The sequence below is a fragment of the Gracilinanus agilis genome, chromosome 2 (assembly GCF_016433145.1).
Source record: "Gracilinanus agilis isolate LMUSP501 chromosome 2, AgileGrace, whole genome shotgun sequence".
NCBI lineage: Eukaryota > Metazoa > Chordata > Mammalia > Didelphimorphia > Didelphidae > Gracilinanus > Gracilinanus agilis.
Genome location: NC_058131.1, coordinates 384,428,076 through 384,442,452, shown reverse-complemented (window position 1 = coordinate 384,442,452; position 14,377 = coordinate 384,428,076). Strand labels below are relative to the sequence as shown.

Genomic DNA, 14,377 nt, shown 5'->3' with positions numbered 1-14,377 from the left:
TTACTAGCACTAAAATCATTCTACAGGGGGGGAAAAATGATGGTACTTTTAGCAAGATGGTTTTGCACAAACTGATTTTAGCACTTGCCATTAGTTACTGTGGAATGTTATGAGTCACAAGCTAGCTTTAAGGCCTGACTTTGAAAAGCTTAAAGATAATTTGGGGTGTTCGAATGTTCGGGTTTTATCATAGTTTAAATGATCCTGCTATGGTATATCTGAAAAAACATGCCCTCCCTTTCCACACACACGAACAATTATTTATGCTGATGCCTTGAAGCTAATACGAGTTTCTTGCTGTTGTAGCTTTTTTTTTAATCTCAGGGTTACATTTCTCGAGGTTTTTCTTTCAGACTCAGAGCTTTGGGAACATCTGCCTCTGCCAATGCTGAGGAACATTTACTTTTTACTCAGGAATGGGGAAATGAAACTCTATGATGAATATCCCTGCCATTACCCAGGCTTCTAGGACTTGAAACAGACCACTTCACCAATCTCATACTCACCCAAGTCAATGAAATGCCTATAACCTGTGGCTGAATGAGCTCCCAGGCACATGTTATTCAGTGAGGGGAGGTTAGGATGGATACCTCTCAGGTAATTTTATTTTCAGGTAAATGAAAAGCTTTTATCTGCCAGCCGATAAATCACACAAACACCTCCAAAGTTTCAAATTCTCACCAATGGCGAGATGTCCTAGTCCTTTATCCCTCATTGTCTTTTACCCTGAATAAACTGCCAAGGGTTTCCTTTGGTCTGAAATGACTTTTGTGGATATTTCAGGCCATTATGTGAGAAAAGTGAATGGAGGGAGAGCTATAACACGGTGATGATTTTTTTTTGGGGGGGGGGGTTATTGTTTTTGTTTTGGTGGTGGTTTTACTGGTTCCTTCCATCTCTTCTATCCCCTTCCTCAACCACGACTGAAAGTGTCTGAACGTTTCTCAGCTTCAGACAAAGGTATCAAAACCCTGGTTTAAGGTTACATTAGATAGAGCAAAACAAATTTGAGAGGAGTGTTGTGTTCTTGTATGCAAGTTTAGCCCTAAGAGAAATGGAGAAATGATGGAAGTAAGTGAATTGTGATAATTCCCTTTGAGAATGAGATAAAAATTTAAAGGGCTTCAGTAAGGGAATGATACAGTTCTGTTTTTCAAGATCCAGTCACCAACCTCCTACAGCCTATTATTTTCCAAAGCTTTGAGAAAAAACTATTTGGGTTTGTTCTTCATAATGCCATGAAGATGAAGTGACTTGGCCATAATCATATAACTAGTAAGTACTAGAGGCTGAATTCAAACCCAGGATTTCTTGACTCCAGAACCAGCATTAATATCTATGTGCTGCCTCCAGATGCAGATAGAATTTGAAATGAATCCAAACCTGTTCTCACTTCTTTTTAACAAATATTTCTTAAATACCTGCTTTGTTCATGACACTATGCTAAGCACTAGGGACACAGATATTAAAAGCCATAGAAATCCTACCCTCAAGAAGCTTATGATCATTCTAGTAGAAAAGGATGGGAAATGTTGCATAAACAATTTTGAAGCAAGGTAGAATGCACTGAGGGTAAAGAAGAAATCAAAACAAAATGCTTTAAGGAAATCTGAGTGGGGCAGTTAGGCAGCTCAGTGGATAGAGCACATACCCAGGGAATGGAAGGCTATATGTTCAAATCAGGCTTCAGATACTAGCTCTCTGGCCCTAGGCAAGTCACTTAGCCCCAGTTGCCTAGCCCCTTAACTTATTATTGATTCTAAGATAGAAGGCAATGGGGAAAAGTAAGAATTTTTTGAAAAAAGAAAATTTGAGGAAAAAGAGAATTATTCCACCTAGAATAATCAGGGATGACTTCATGGAGGAGGTAGACTTAAACTAGGCATTAATGCAAGTAAAGATTTGAATAGATAGAGATATGAAGGCATGTTTGAATATCTTCAAATTGTACCTTATCCTCCTCTCCAACTTTAATACTCCCTCTATGCTAAGACAAATGACTAGATTTTAATGGGTTTCTAGCTCATTAACATTTCAGTGCACTTACATATGGGCTTTTAAAAATAAGAAAGTGAGGGTGGCAACTAGGTGGCTATAGCTCAGTGTCTTGCAAGCCAGACCTAGAGCCTAGAGACAGGAGGTCCTGGGTTCAAATCTAGCCTCAGACACTTCCTACTTCTGTGACCCTGGGCAAGTACCTTAACCTCCATTGCCCAGCCTTTACTGCTCTTCTGCCTTAGAACCAATACATAGTATTAATTCTAAGACAGAACTAGGAGTGTAAAAAAAATTCATCTAGTTTGCTTTGTACCTTAATCATTGAGATTAATTATTTGACAGTGTGGCTGGTTGGGAGGAGGAGGGGGAAGGATGGGCATTTAACACATTAATTACCACTTTGTAGTGCTTTGGTCCCTGACAGTGGTATCTTCTTATGACAACAGTATGATAGCAGGTTAGTTGGCAGCAACTAGTGAGTATATATTTGTTCTGGAAAGGTGATTGAGGCAAAATGTTATCCAACTGCCTGCCAAAAGTCATTGTTCATGAAATTCCAAAGAGGACTAAAGGAAGATCAGTGTAGACTTGAAAAAGCAGGCACAAAATGGCACTTGAAATGCAACTATGCTTGCTCTGCACCCCACTAATCCTTCTCCTCCATCAATAAAAGATTAATTATTCAAAGTTCTAAGGTTTAAATTTTCTTGGTGGTATTTGGCACCAGGGAAAATTTGAAAAGCTGCTAGTCTTCCTTTTTCCACAGAGCTGACAAAATACACAATTACTAATGCATAGATCCTGCCATATTACTCTGTGTTTCTCTGTTACCTCTAGGATAAAATGTATAACCCCTTAGCAGAGCATTTAAGACCCTCTGAAGTCTGACTCTACTCTTACCTGTTCGGCTTTATTTATTTATTATATTATTCTCCTCCATTTACCTATGGTCAAGGTGAAATAGATTATTAGATGTTCCTGTAATATAATGGATAGAACACTGTACTGAGACTCAGAAATATCTGAGTTCAAATCCTCCCTTAGCTGCCTAATTCTGTGTGAGCTTAGGCAAGCCATACAATGAATGGCTCTCAGCTTCAGTTTCCTCATCTCCAAGTTGCACTTAGGTCACAGGGTTGCTGTTTTAGGTAAATTACTTTATAAATAATAGGTATTATTATGATATTCTTTTGACCTCCTTTGCATAGGTAGTCTCCCAAGCTAAGAATGTATTCCCTGCCCCTCCATCATCTCTGCCTTTCAAAAACCATTCAGAATCCTTTTGTCCCATTAAGTGCCTCCTCCAAAAAGCTTCCATTATATTTTTAGGCACTGATGTTCCCTCCCTCCTTTTCTTCCAAATATTTTGTTTTTACTTATCTATGTGCCTGTGTTTTTTCCCTTAACCTCACCCCACCCCTCATCATCTTTTACCGGGAGAACGTTAGCTCCTTCGGGCCAGATATTATTTCAGATTTAACTTTGTTTTCACAGTAACTAAGCACAGTACTTTGTATATAGTTAGTGCTTAAAAATATTAGTTGAATTTCTATGAAGCAAGAGAATTGAGCAAAGCCCTTGGGAGAGATGAATCATCCTAGAACCATCTCTCTCCCCCCAATTCACAGAACTTATTAAACTAACCAATATTTCAAGTATCACCTCTATGTTGAATCCTAAATCCATTTGTAGAGCTTTGATTTTTTTCACCCAAGGCACCTCCTGTATTTGTAGCTGCAATTTAGGATTTGTCCATCCATTCATTGAAAAGAAAATTATATATAAGAATATGAACCATTCCTCAATTGATAAATGGTCAAAAGATAACATTAGAGATGAAAAAATCAAACCTTTATATAAATATATGAAAAATGCTCCAAATCATTACTGATTAGAGAAATACAAATCAAAACATCTCTGAGATATCATCTCACTCCTAAAGGATTGGCTAAAATGACAAAAGGATGTTTTTGGAGGGGGATGTGGGAAAATGGTGAGGCAAATATACTCTTTGTGATACTGTGAACTAATCCATCCAGTTTGGAGAGCAATCTAGAGTCATTTCATTATAAAACTATATGTCTTTTGGAGCAGCTAAATAGCTGTGGATAGAGAGCCAGATTAGAGATAGAAGTTCCTGGGTTCAAATCTGGCCTCAGATACTCCTAGCTGTGTCACCCTGGTAAAATCACTTAATCTCCATTGCCTCACTCTTAGTATTGGTTCTAAAATGGAAGATAACATTTAAAAGAAACTGCATACCTTTTTGACCTAGCAATGTCACTATTAGGCTTATTTCCCAAGATGATCAGGGAAAAAGGAAAAGAATTAGTATGTTCTAAAATATTTATAGTAGCTCTCTTAGTGGTAGCAAAGAACTGGAAATTGAGGGGCTGCCCCTTAATTGGGTAATGGCTAAACAAGTGATGGCATATGATTGTGAAGGGATACTACTGTACCATAAGAAATGACAGAGCAGGTTAATTTTGGGAAAACAGAGAAAGACTTATATAAAGTTATGAAGAGTAAAACACGCAGAACCAACAGAACATTATATATAAGAGAAATATTGTTTGAAGAATGACTTGTGTATGTCCACCTCCAGAGAAATAACTGATAGGTAGAAATAAGTAAGATTAAAAACCAGGGGAAAGATTTTAAATTTTACTTGGAAGGCAATAGTGAACCACTGATAACTTTTTGGGTGGAGACATAACAGGTGAAGACAACATAAGTAGGACAACTAGGACTTTGCCTCAGAGCATCAACACTTAGAAGTTGCTAAGGGGATGCCCTATAGCAGGTAAAAATAACTTATCTGAATCCTTATTCATCAAAAATAATTAGTTAAAAGAGCAAAGTATAGATAAGACATTTCCTCAACCACATGGCTGACCTCAGCTGAAATGCCCCTTCCAGCCCTGCCCTATTCCCCTGGCAGCAGTATTCCCAGCAGTGGCCTCACAGTGTCCTGTAATGTCTTATCCCAATAATTGAGGTTCCTCCTCACCTACCGCTACCACACTTCTCCACTCAACTAAATTATTCTTTAAAAGAAAAGATATACATAAAGATATAAATAAGCCAAAAAGTTATTAAAAGTATTTATTAAAATTTGCCAGTCTCTATACTAGACTCCGGAGACTTTTTTTTTTGGAGGTGAATGGGATCTAAACTTGTAACTCCGTTGGTGTAAAGAATTCCTAGATGAGAAAACTTCTGCTAATAAAGATTGACACTTTCCTGATATTTATAGTCTTAGAGTTGCCTTAGACAGTGAGAGATAAAGTGATTTAGCTAAGGTGGAACTTGGGTGAGATCATTTTTGGCCAGAAAGAGCTTCTACCGCCTTCTAAGTTTGGCCCAGGAACCTGGATCAGGATCACAGCTATGTAATTTCAGATAGCATCTTTTATTTCCTTTATAACTTGATTTTTATTATTCAAGGTAGGAGAAATGGAAGGGCTTTTTTCATCTGTATAGGGAACTTCCAGGGTGGAAAGTTAAAGCAGACACATAGCTATTCTGTAATTCACAGGGTTAGAGCATTCATTACTTTGAGCACTGAGAAACTGTGCACACCTTTCTGACTATGAGACTGTACCTCTGATCCTCTAAAATAATGCCTCTCTTTTATGCTTTAATTAGGGAAAATATTTTATTGTTTAAATTCTATTCAGTAGTTCTTTGACTAAAGGATTACCTCACTATGTAGTCACCATAAGCCTGTAAGCTACATTTCTATAAGTATCAACTGTATTGACTAAAAGGTTATCAGCAAACCTACCATGTTGGGGCATTGCACTTTCTTTTTGTACCCATCATGCTCTTTTGTACTGCAATTATCTCTTCCTTTGTCATACTTCCCCAAGAGACTGTAAGTGCCTTTGAGTATGGGGACCTTGTCCTATTGATCTTTGTTTTTCTTCCAGGGCTTAGTAGGCAGTTAATTAACAGCAATAATTGCTATTATTAGTAAGTAATTGCTCACCTTCATGTAGCCCTTTAGAATTGACAAAGCATTTTCCTCAAGACAAGTTAAGTAGTATGAGTATTCCTATTTTTCAGATGAGGAAGCAAAGAGCTGAAGTGATTTTCCCAATCACTCAGCAAGGAAATGTCAGAAGTGAGGTTTGAATGAGGTTTGATTCCAAGGACTGTACTGTGTAAAAATGAGTAAGCGAAGGAATGAATGAGTGAGAGAATTCATGAAAGACATAAACTCACATTACTCCTTGCCCTGGAGAAAAGGCAGTTATGTGTGAAAGCCTAGGGGTAAGCCTACACAGCTATTAAGTTTCTAAGTTAAGACTTGCACTCAGTTCCCCAGATTCTAAATCCAGTCTTCTTCCAATTATCTCAATGTGTTGTTTCTCTAGAGTTTGCTACCTTTCTTGTAGAGTAATACTATAATCTTGTTGATTGATCTCTTTCAACCTATAAGGCTCTGGTCCTAGAACTAAGTGTCAGTGTATGTAATGAGTAGAAACTCATGGGTAAGAGTACAATGAAGCAGTCATGTGCTTGTATGTCTAATGTAAAATGGCAATCTTTAAAAAGAGCTCAAAGTTACAAAATGAGCTGGTGTTACCAAGTTAGAATCATAAAATTTAGGCAGACCATTTTCCTTTCTGATTTTGTTTGTGCAAAATAGAAGAAAAGTATAGCAGCCTCGCACAGTGCCTCACACAAAGGAGGCACTTGATAAATAATTGTTGAAGTAAATGAAATTGGGGAAAAAAACATTTATGTAGCAAGGCTAATTTAGCATTCATTCATTCATTCATTAACAACTATTATTAATTGCCTACTATGTACATGGTACTCATCTAGATGTAGGAACAATACACAAGTAATTATGAAATAATCCCTACTTCTTTAATGTCATAATTTATCAGTAAATTGTCTTTGTTGGTGTTATTGTTCTTGTTCAGTCATTTGGGTTGTGTCTGACTCTCTGTAACCTCATTTGGGGCTTTCTTGGCAAATATACTGGAGTGGTTTGCCATTTCCTTCTCCAGCTCACTTTACAGATAAGGAAACTGAGGCAAAGAGAGTTGAGTCTTGACCCAGAGTCACACAGCTAGTAAATGTCTGAAGCCCGATGTCAACTCAAGTCTTCCTGACCCCAGCTCTGATGCTATATCCTCTGTTAAAATACAATAACTAAGCAATAACTATATAACAGGATGAAACGTGTTGGGAGTACAAGAGAGACAAGAAAAGACAATCATACAGAGCAACATGTTGTGGTAGAAAGAACATTTGATTTGGAATTGGAGGCCTTGTGATTCAATCACAACTCTACTCCTTTCCTTCTTGGATCTTGGTTTCCTCTCTGTAAAATGAGAGGATGGGATCGGGTAATTCCTCATGTTCCTCATGGTGTTGGATTTGGATTCAAAAAGACCCGAGTAGAATTCCGCCTCTGACATATACTCGCGGCATATCCAAAGGCAAGTCACTTACCTCTCTCAAACTCAGTTTACTATTCCATTAAACAGGTGGGGACCAGGGTAAGAAAGAAAGGGCCGAGGTTACTGTGAAGAGGAAGTAACAAAGTGCTGTGAAAATCTTAAAGAGCCTGGATCCCAGGTCTCCCTGGCCACGCCCCCTAAAAACCCCTCCTCCTGTTCCTCTTCTCTGACACAAGACTCCCAGCAGGCACTTTGGTGGCCCTACTTCCGGGGGTGGAACAGGGAAGATGGTGGCAACCAGGTGGAGTGACTGCTAGTGAGTCCTGGCTGGGGTTCCCGGCAGGGGTTGACTGGCCTTCTGAGCTGAATTTTCAATTTGACCTTGAGGTCCCCTAACCATGCAGTCAGTAGAATCAGCAAGTACCGCAGCTGAGGAGGTGGAACAGATGAGGGAACAGAGGTTTCGGACCCAAACCTCCCCAGTGGGAGCTGAAAACCAAGCTCTAGATTCCCAAATGAGAGTGGAGAAGCAGGTAGTCAGTGCTTATGGCAGCCCCATCCAACCCACCCAGCAACCATGGCAAGTCCTAGCAGGAGCCGTCACAGACTCTAGAATTTCAGGTCCAGACTCCCAGGGTCAGTTGCCCAGAGAAGGTGATAATATGCCTGGGCTTGTCAAAGGAAATGTCTTTGCCAAAACTAGAGTCATTTAATGGCTCAACCACCAATGCCCTGAATGTGTCCCAGAAGATGATGGAGATGTTTATTCTGACAAAACACAAGATTGACAGGTGCTGTGAGTTTGCCCTGGTGGTGGTAAATGCTGATACCACTTGGCTTTCAGGCTTAACTTCTGACTCCAGGGAACTGTGCAACTGTCTCTATGATCTCAAATCATCATCTACATGACCTTCAACTTAGACAACCTGCTTAGCCTTATTGGGCAGAAGATTGAGCTTCCAGTCACAGAAAATGTCCAGACCATCCCACCACCCTATGTAGTACGATGGAGCCCATAAAGAAAATCCTTCAGTGTCCATATTTCTTGTTTGATGTGATACACACACACACACACACACACACACACACACACACACACACACACACTGGCACTGAGAATAATGAAAAGGACCTCAGCTGGAAGAACACATATGCCCTCTTTGGAGGCTTAGATTCCAAAGGCACTAGCTATAAATATGAGGTTTCACTGACAGAGCCAGCTGTGGAGCTACACAACTGCATGGCCAAGCTGTTGGCCCACCACCCTCTGCAGAGACCTTTCCAGACACATGCATCCTACAGTCTCCTGAAGGAAGAAGAGCCAAATGAAATGGAAGCTACCATTTAAGGCCTACTTCAAACCTCCAGACTCTTCTGTCTCCTCCTTTGCCTAGGATGACCCTTTCTTCCATAGGCCCTAGAGAAGGTCTTAAGAACAGTACTTGTGGCCCCAGTGGAGATGGTGGCTCTTGGGAGAGGTCCAGTCACTAACTGATCTGGGTACATGGGCCTGACATGTCATAATACCAACTATAGCCCCATGATACGTACTTTGAATATTAAACTGTCAGTTTCTTGTTCTAAGGGGAAAAAACCCTTAAAGAGTGATTTAAATGGTGGCTATTATCATTATTCTTATAAATCATATGATCCTAAGGCTTCTTAGAGGAAGTATCATTTCTTAGGCTCTAGACCACAGAGGAAGGATGGGATTATAAAGATAGAAATGAAGGAGGCCAGGAAGGAGGGAAAAGGCATCCCAATTCTATGAAGCAAAGGTATAGAAGAGGGAAAACTGCAAGATTATAATTTCCATGAGGGAAGGGTTCGTGGCTAATCTAAGAATCAGAGTCCCAATAAGAACGAGAATGGTGTTCTGCACACTTAATAAATGTCTGTCCTTGTTATAAAATGCCAAATGTATGTGCTAGGTAGGCAATGGTCCAATCTGATTGGCATTTGGGGCACATAGAAAAGGGAAGGATTGAGAGATAAAACTGAAAATGTAGGGCAAGATTGCATTATGGGTAGCAAAGGAATTATAATCATTTTAAATCCATACTCAGAAACATCAAATGTCTCAGAGATAGGCAAGAAGAGACCCACAGAATCATCTCACTAATTGAATATCAAAATGATCTATTGTCAGTTAAGACCTACTTTGTTTTTTCCTAAAGGGAAGTCCATGGATGAACTAAAAGCCAGTGTATCTAAGAGGCAATCTAATGAAAATAGAAGGGAAAATATAACTTTGATTTTCATTAATTACTAATTTCATTTAATAATAAATTGGACATTATAGCATTTATAAACAAAGCATAATCATAAAGCATTATTCTAACTCTTAATTAACTCTGTTCTCTAGATTAGTTTTAAAATATGTCCTCTAGATGCCACTTGATGCTAATTACCCAAGTTATATTATTATCCATTCAAAAACATTTTTAATTAAATCTAAAGCTATTTAAATTAGCATAAGTTTTATAGAAATTAAAATATGATCTGATGCTTAACTTATCCTTTTAAGGATTCACTAGTTGACACATCAGCATTTCCCCAGAGCCTCTGAATCCATTTATGTTACATTTAAAAGGTAGTCTTTGGGTGAAGCTTCCCAATGCATTCCAACAATTAGTATTTATGATGATGAGGAACTTTTATTTAACACTATCCCTGAGGAAATCTATATACAGTTGTAGCAAACCTTCACAAGGAGTTCCTCATTTCCTATGAACCTCGCCATCTCTTGGTTTAGCTCGGTGAACTACCCAAGTCTCTGATAGGGCTATCAAAGAAGAGTTTATATACATTATATACATTTATATACCTTTCCTCCATGGTATTAATTTCAAAAGATCAGGGGCAGTTTTCACATTCCCTTCTGGGAACATGAGGAAATTGAATTAAATATTCTTCTTTAAGGCCTCTTCTAGGCTAAGTTCCTTTCCAGTGCTTATGTTTTATGTTCTAAGGGCTTTTCCAGAACTAATATTCTAAATTGTGTTCTAAAATCCTTTTCAGTTCTAACATCCTAAGGTCTCAGGTTCCTTTCAGTTCTCAATATTCTATGCTCTTAGATAACTTTCGTCTTTTAATGCGCTAGGATTCCTGTTTCCCTTAACTATCTTATTTAATCCATCACTTATCTGTCAGGAGGTGGGCAGCCTTCTTCATCATCATATTCTGGAATCATAGTTGATCATTGGATTGATCAGAGTTCTTAAAGCCTTTTAAAGTTTATTTTTAAAATGCTGTTGTTATAGAAGAAATTGTTTCCCATATCCTGTTTTCTTCTTTTTGTATGAGTTCATACAAGTTTTCCTAGGCTTCTCTGAATCCATTCTTTTTATCATTTCATTTGTACAATAGTATTCCATTACATTGGCCCACTATATAAGATGTTTGACCATTTACCAATTGATGGGCACCACTTTAGTTCCTTTTTCTTTGACACTTCAAAAAGATTTAACATATTTTGGGACGTGACCCATGAGGGAATTTGTTTTGCTTGATTATAGTTTGTTATAGAGAGTTGTTTTTTTTCTTTATTTTGTTCTTTTTCTCAGGGTGGCATGGAGAGGAAATAAATATTTGTTAATTGAAAAAGTAGAATTTAATTTAAAAAAATCTATTAATTATACTTTCCTCTAAAACCACAGGGACTCCATTTAATTTCCTAAATTGATCCTACATGTTTTGAATTGAGGGTTGTAGCAGAAAGAGGGTAGGGAGAAGAAAATGTGGATGAAGAATAAGGAATTATATTAAAGCTTGGGGCATGTTACCTAATATGTGACAGTGCTTGCTGAAAGTCAATATCAAGCAGATTAAAGTATATGGTTCTAATTTTGGATGAAAAAAGTTTGAATGACAAATCAGTGCCTCTCAAAACCTGACTGAGCACTTGTTCTCCCTGTTTGGTTATCATTAGTAGATTTAATCTGCTGGGGAATTGGCTGCTTGAAAAGAATTGTGAGTTTTATAGTTCACCTCTGGCACATCATTCCTAAGTAGGTTATTATTTATAGGAATACAGGAATAATTTATTAGATCATAAAGCTATGTTTCCCACAAATAATATAGTGAAAAAGCCAAATAAAAAGGCTCTCCAAAGAACAACAACCCATAACCCAATGTACTATGTATTTATTTTTAAAAAAATCCTTTACAAGGCTAAACTGACACTTCTTTTGAATAACAATATGAACGCATATATCTATAGTACCTCAAGGTTGCAAAATACAATCCAAAGAGACAGGTAATACAAATATTATTATCACCCTACTCCTCTCCTTTTTTCTTTAAACCATGACTTCATTGGCATAGTGAACTCCCAGTGCAGAAGTTCCTTCTACCAATGTAGATTAGCAAGGCTTTTGCAGCTTATCTTTCAGAATTGTTTAGGGGCATTGCCTCAGTTACACAGTTATGTGTCAAATTGATCTAGCTGGCTCCAAGGTCAGCCCTTTGTCCACTATAGTACAACTTCTCAATCCCCCCATTTTATCCATTTAAACTGAGCTTTAGAGTGATAACACGGTTAGGCCAAAGTTGTTCTGGCTGATGAATATTAGAGCTGGGATCAAGCCCAGGTAACTGTAGTTCACTGCTTACTCTCACCCATCCTGTCTGTCTCTCTCTCTCTTTGTCCCTCTCTCTTGCCTCTGTCTCTGTCTTTTCTTTTTCTGTCTCTCTTCTCCCTCATACATACACACATGTGTGTATACATATACATACTTTAGCTCTAGCTATGACACTTCATCTTTTAAAATGTTACTTTACTAGTTTGAAGTATATCTACACAACTCTTCTCTCTCCATTCCTCTGACACCCAGCCCAGAGCCAGAAATCTTAGGTGACTTCCTACCCTGCTTCCAGATCTATACTGAACTAAATAAGCATCATAAACTAGGTTTTGTTTCTCTCTAAAATGGCTTGACTCCCTTCACCCATGTTGGACAGATACTTAGCCCTGCATGCTTTTTACTTTGGGTAGGAAGAAGACAAGATTTAACATGAGTGTGATGAATTAATCTCTCTATGTAAACTATCCCAGCTGTCCCAACAGCTTTGCCTCTGCAAACGTTTCAGCAATTCTGCCATTGTCTCCATCAGTGGGAGACAGAGAAGCCACTTGGGGACTCTGTAAGCTTTCTAGTTTGATTAAAGAATTGATAAGCTTCAGGATTTGGCTCCTTGGAACATAAATAATTCCAGCAATTATTGGGGGTGGGGTGTGAGTTTGTTGATGTTTTGATTCTTAATTGACTTCCTATTTTTTCTTCTTATCACCATTATGATACATGTTAATGTGTTTTCTGAATTCTTTTGATATTTTCTATTCAAAAAAATTTCTTTTTGTCAGACAAAAACAGAACATTTCCAAATGAGGACACACACTATCACCAGACATCCCTCAATGTCAGGACTCCTTCCATGCAGCAAGCACATGTCACCACCTTTGGGACTTCTCGTTAATTATATTGGCTGCAGGAGAGTTTTACTCTGCAGCCCATGGACAGCTGTTCTGTGTTCATTCCAGGGGAGGCCAAGGACAGGGGGAATTTCTCTGGTAAATGAGGGGGCTGTGAACAAGAAAATTGTCCTTGCTTATAGGGCTGGAAGCAGCGATAGGTAAGAGTAACTGAATTCAGGTTCCTTTTTGAAGAGTTCTATCTTCATTCATTTTTCTGAATGTGTGAAAACTTATGGACCAGTTTCACTGTCCTCCTATGTCTTCCCCCATATCCCAAGTCAGTTACTTTCATCATTTCTTTTTCAACTCTCTTTCACGTTTATCTCTTCCAAGAGTAGCAGGTAAAATAATCAATCTGGTGAAACAATAGTGACTTACCTTAATGTAGTGTTTTAGATTTCACTAAGCACTTTGCTCACAAGACCCTACCATGCAGGTGGTATATATATTTTGGACCTATAATTTCTTTGGCTGTCTATTAAATCAGATCTGGAACTATTCTTCAGCTTTCTAATTAAGCAAACCTGGGATACTGCGAAATTATGTAACTTGCCCAGGGTCTTTCTTCCAGCATGTATCAAAGCAGTACTTGAACTGAGGCTTCCTGTCACACAAGGCTCTATCTGCTTAACCATCTGTCTCTCTTTGCGTGTATTACTCCAGCTTTGCAGATAATCAAACTGAGGCTCAGGGAGATCAAATGACTCATTCGTAGTCATATGAGTAGTAATTGGCAAAAGAGAAACCAGGTTATTTGAGTCTAAGTCAAATACTTTTTATTACCCAAATCTTAGCCCAACTTCAAGGCCTAACAAGCTGCATCTACCATATGCTTCACATCACATTTGAGCTAACCATAACATTCATTCATTTATTCATTCACCACATACATATTTAATTCCTGTTATTTCAGTGGTGCTGTGCTAGGCATTATGGGTTAACAAAAATAATATGGATTTCCTGCCTTTGAAAGCTTTTCAATCCTCCTAGTGAAAAATGGCCAAAGAATATGAACAGTTTTCGAAAGAAATCAAAGCTGTCTATAGTCATGTAAAAAGATGTTCTAAATCACTGTTTAAAAACAAACAAATAAAAACCTTTACTCCCTACCTTAGAATTGAAAGTAAGGGCTAAGCAACTGTGGTTAAGCAACTTGCCCAGGGTAAACAACTATATCTGCAATCAGATTTCAGCCCAGGACTTCCAGACTCCAGGTCTATCTCTATTCACTGAGCTACCTAGCTACCCCTTCTAAGTCACTGTTAATTAGAGAAATGAAAATTAAAACAACCCTTAGGTACTATCCCACCCCTTTCAGAAAGACTAATATGTCAGAAAAAGAAAATGACAAATGTTGGAAGGAATGTGGGAAAAAATTGGGACACTGTTGGTGAAGTTGTGAACTAATCCAACCATTCTGGAAGGCTATTTAGATCAATGCCAAAAGAATTCTAAAACTCTGACTACCCTTTGACCCAGCAATATG

At 38.3% G+C, this 14,377-nt stretch overlaps 1 protein-coding gene and 1 pseudogene across 2 annotated transcripts in view; both read left to right on the top strand.

Annotated features, from left to right (window-relative positions):
* Positions 1-14,377, top strand: part of SGCD (sarcoglycan delta) — a 501,335-nt gene that overhangs the window by 343,507 nt on the left and 143,451 nt on the right. The gene's annotated exons all lie outside the window — the stretch shown is intronic.
* On the top strand, positions 7,814-8,763 carry LOC123237509 (annotated as a pseudogene).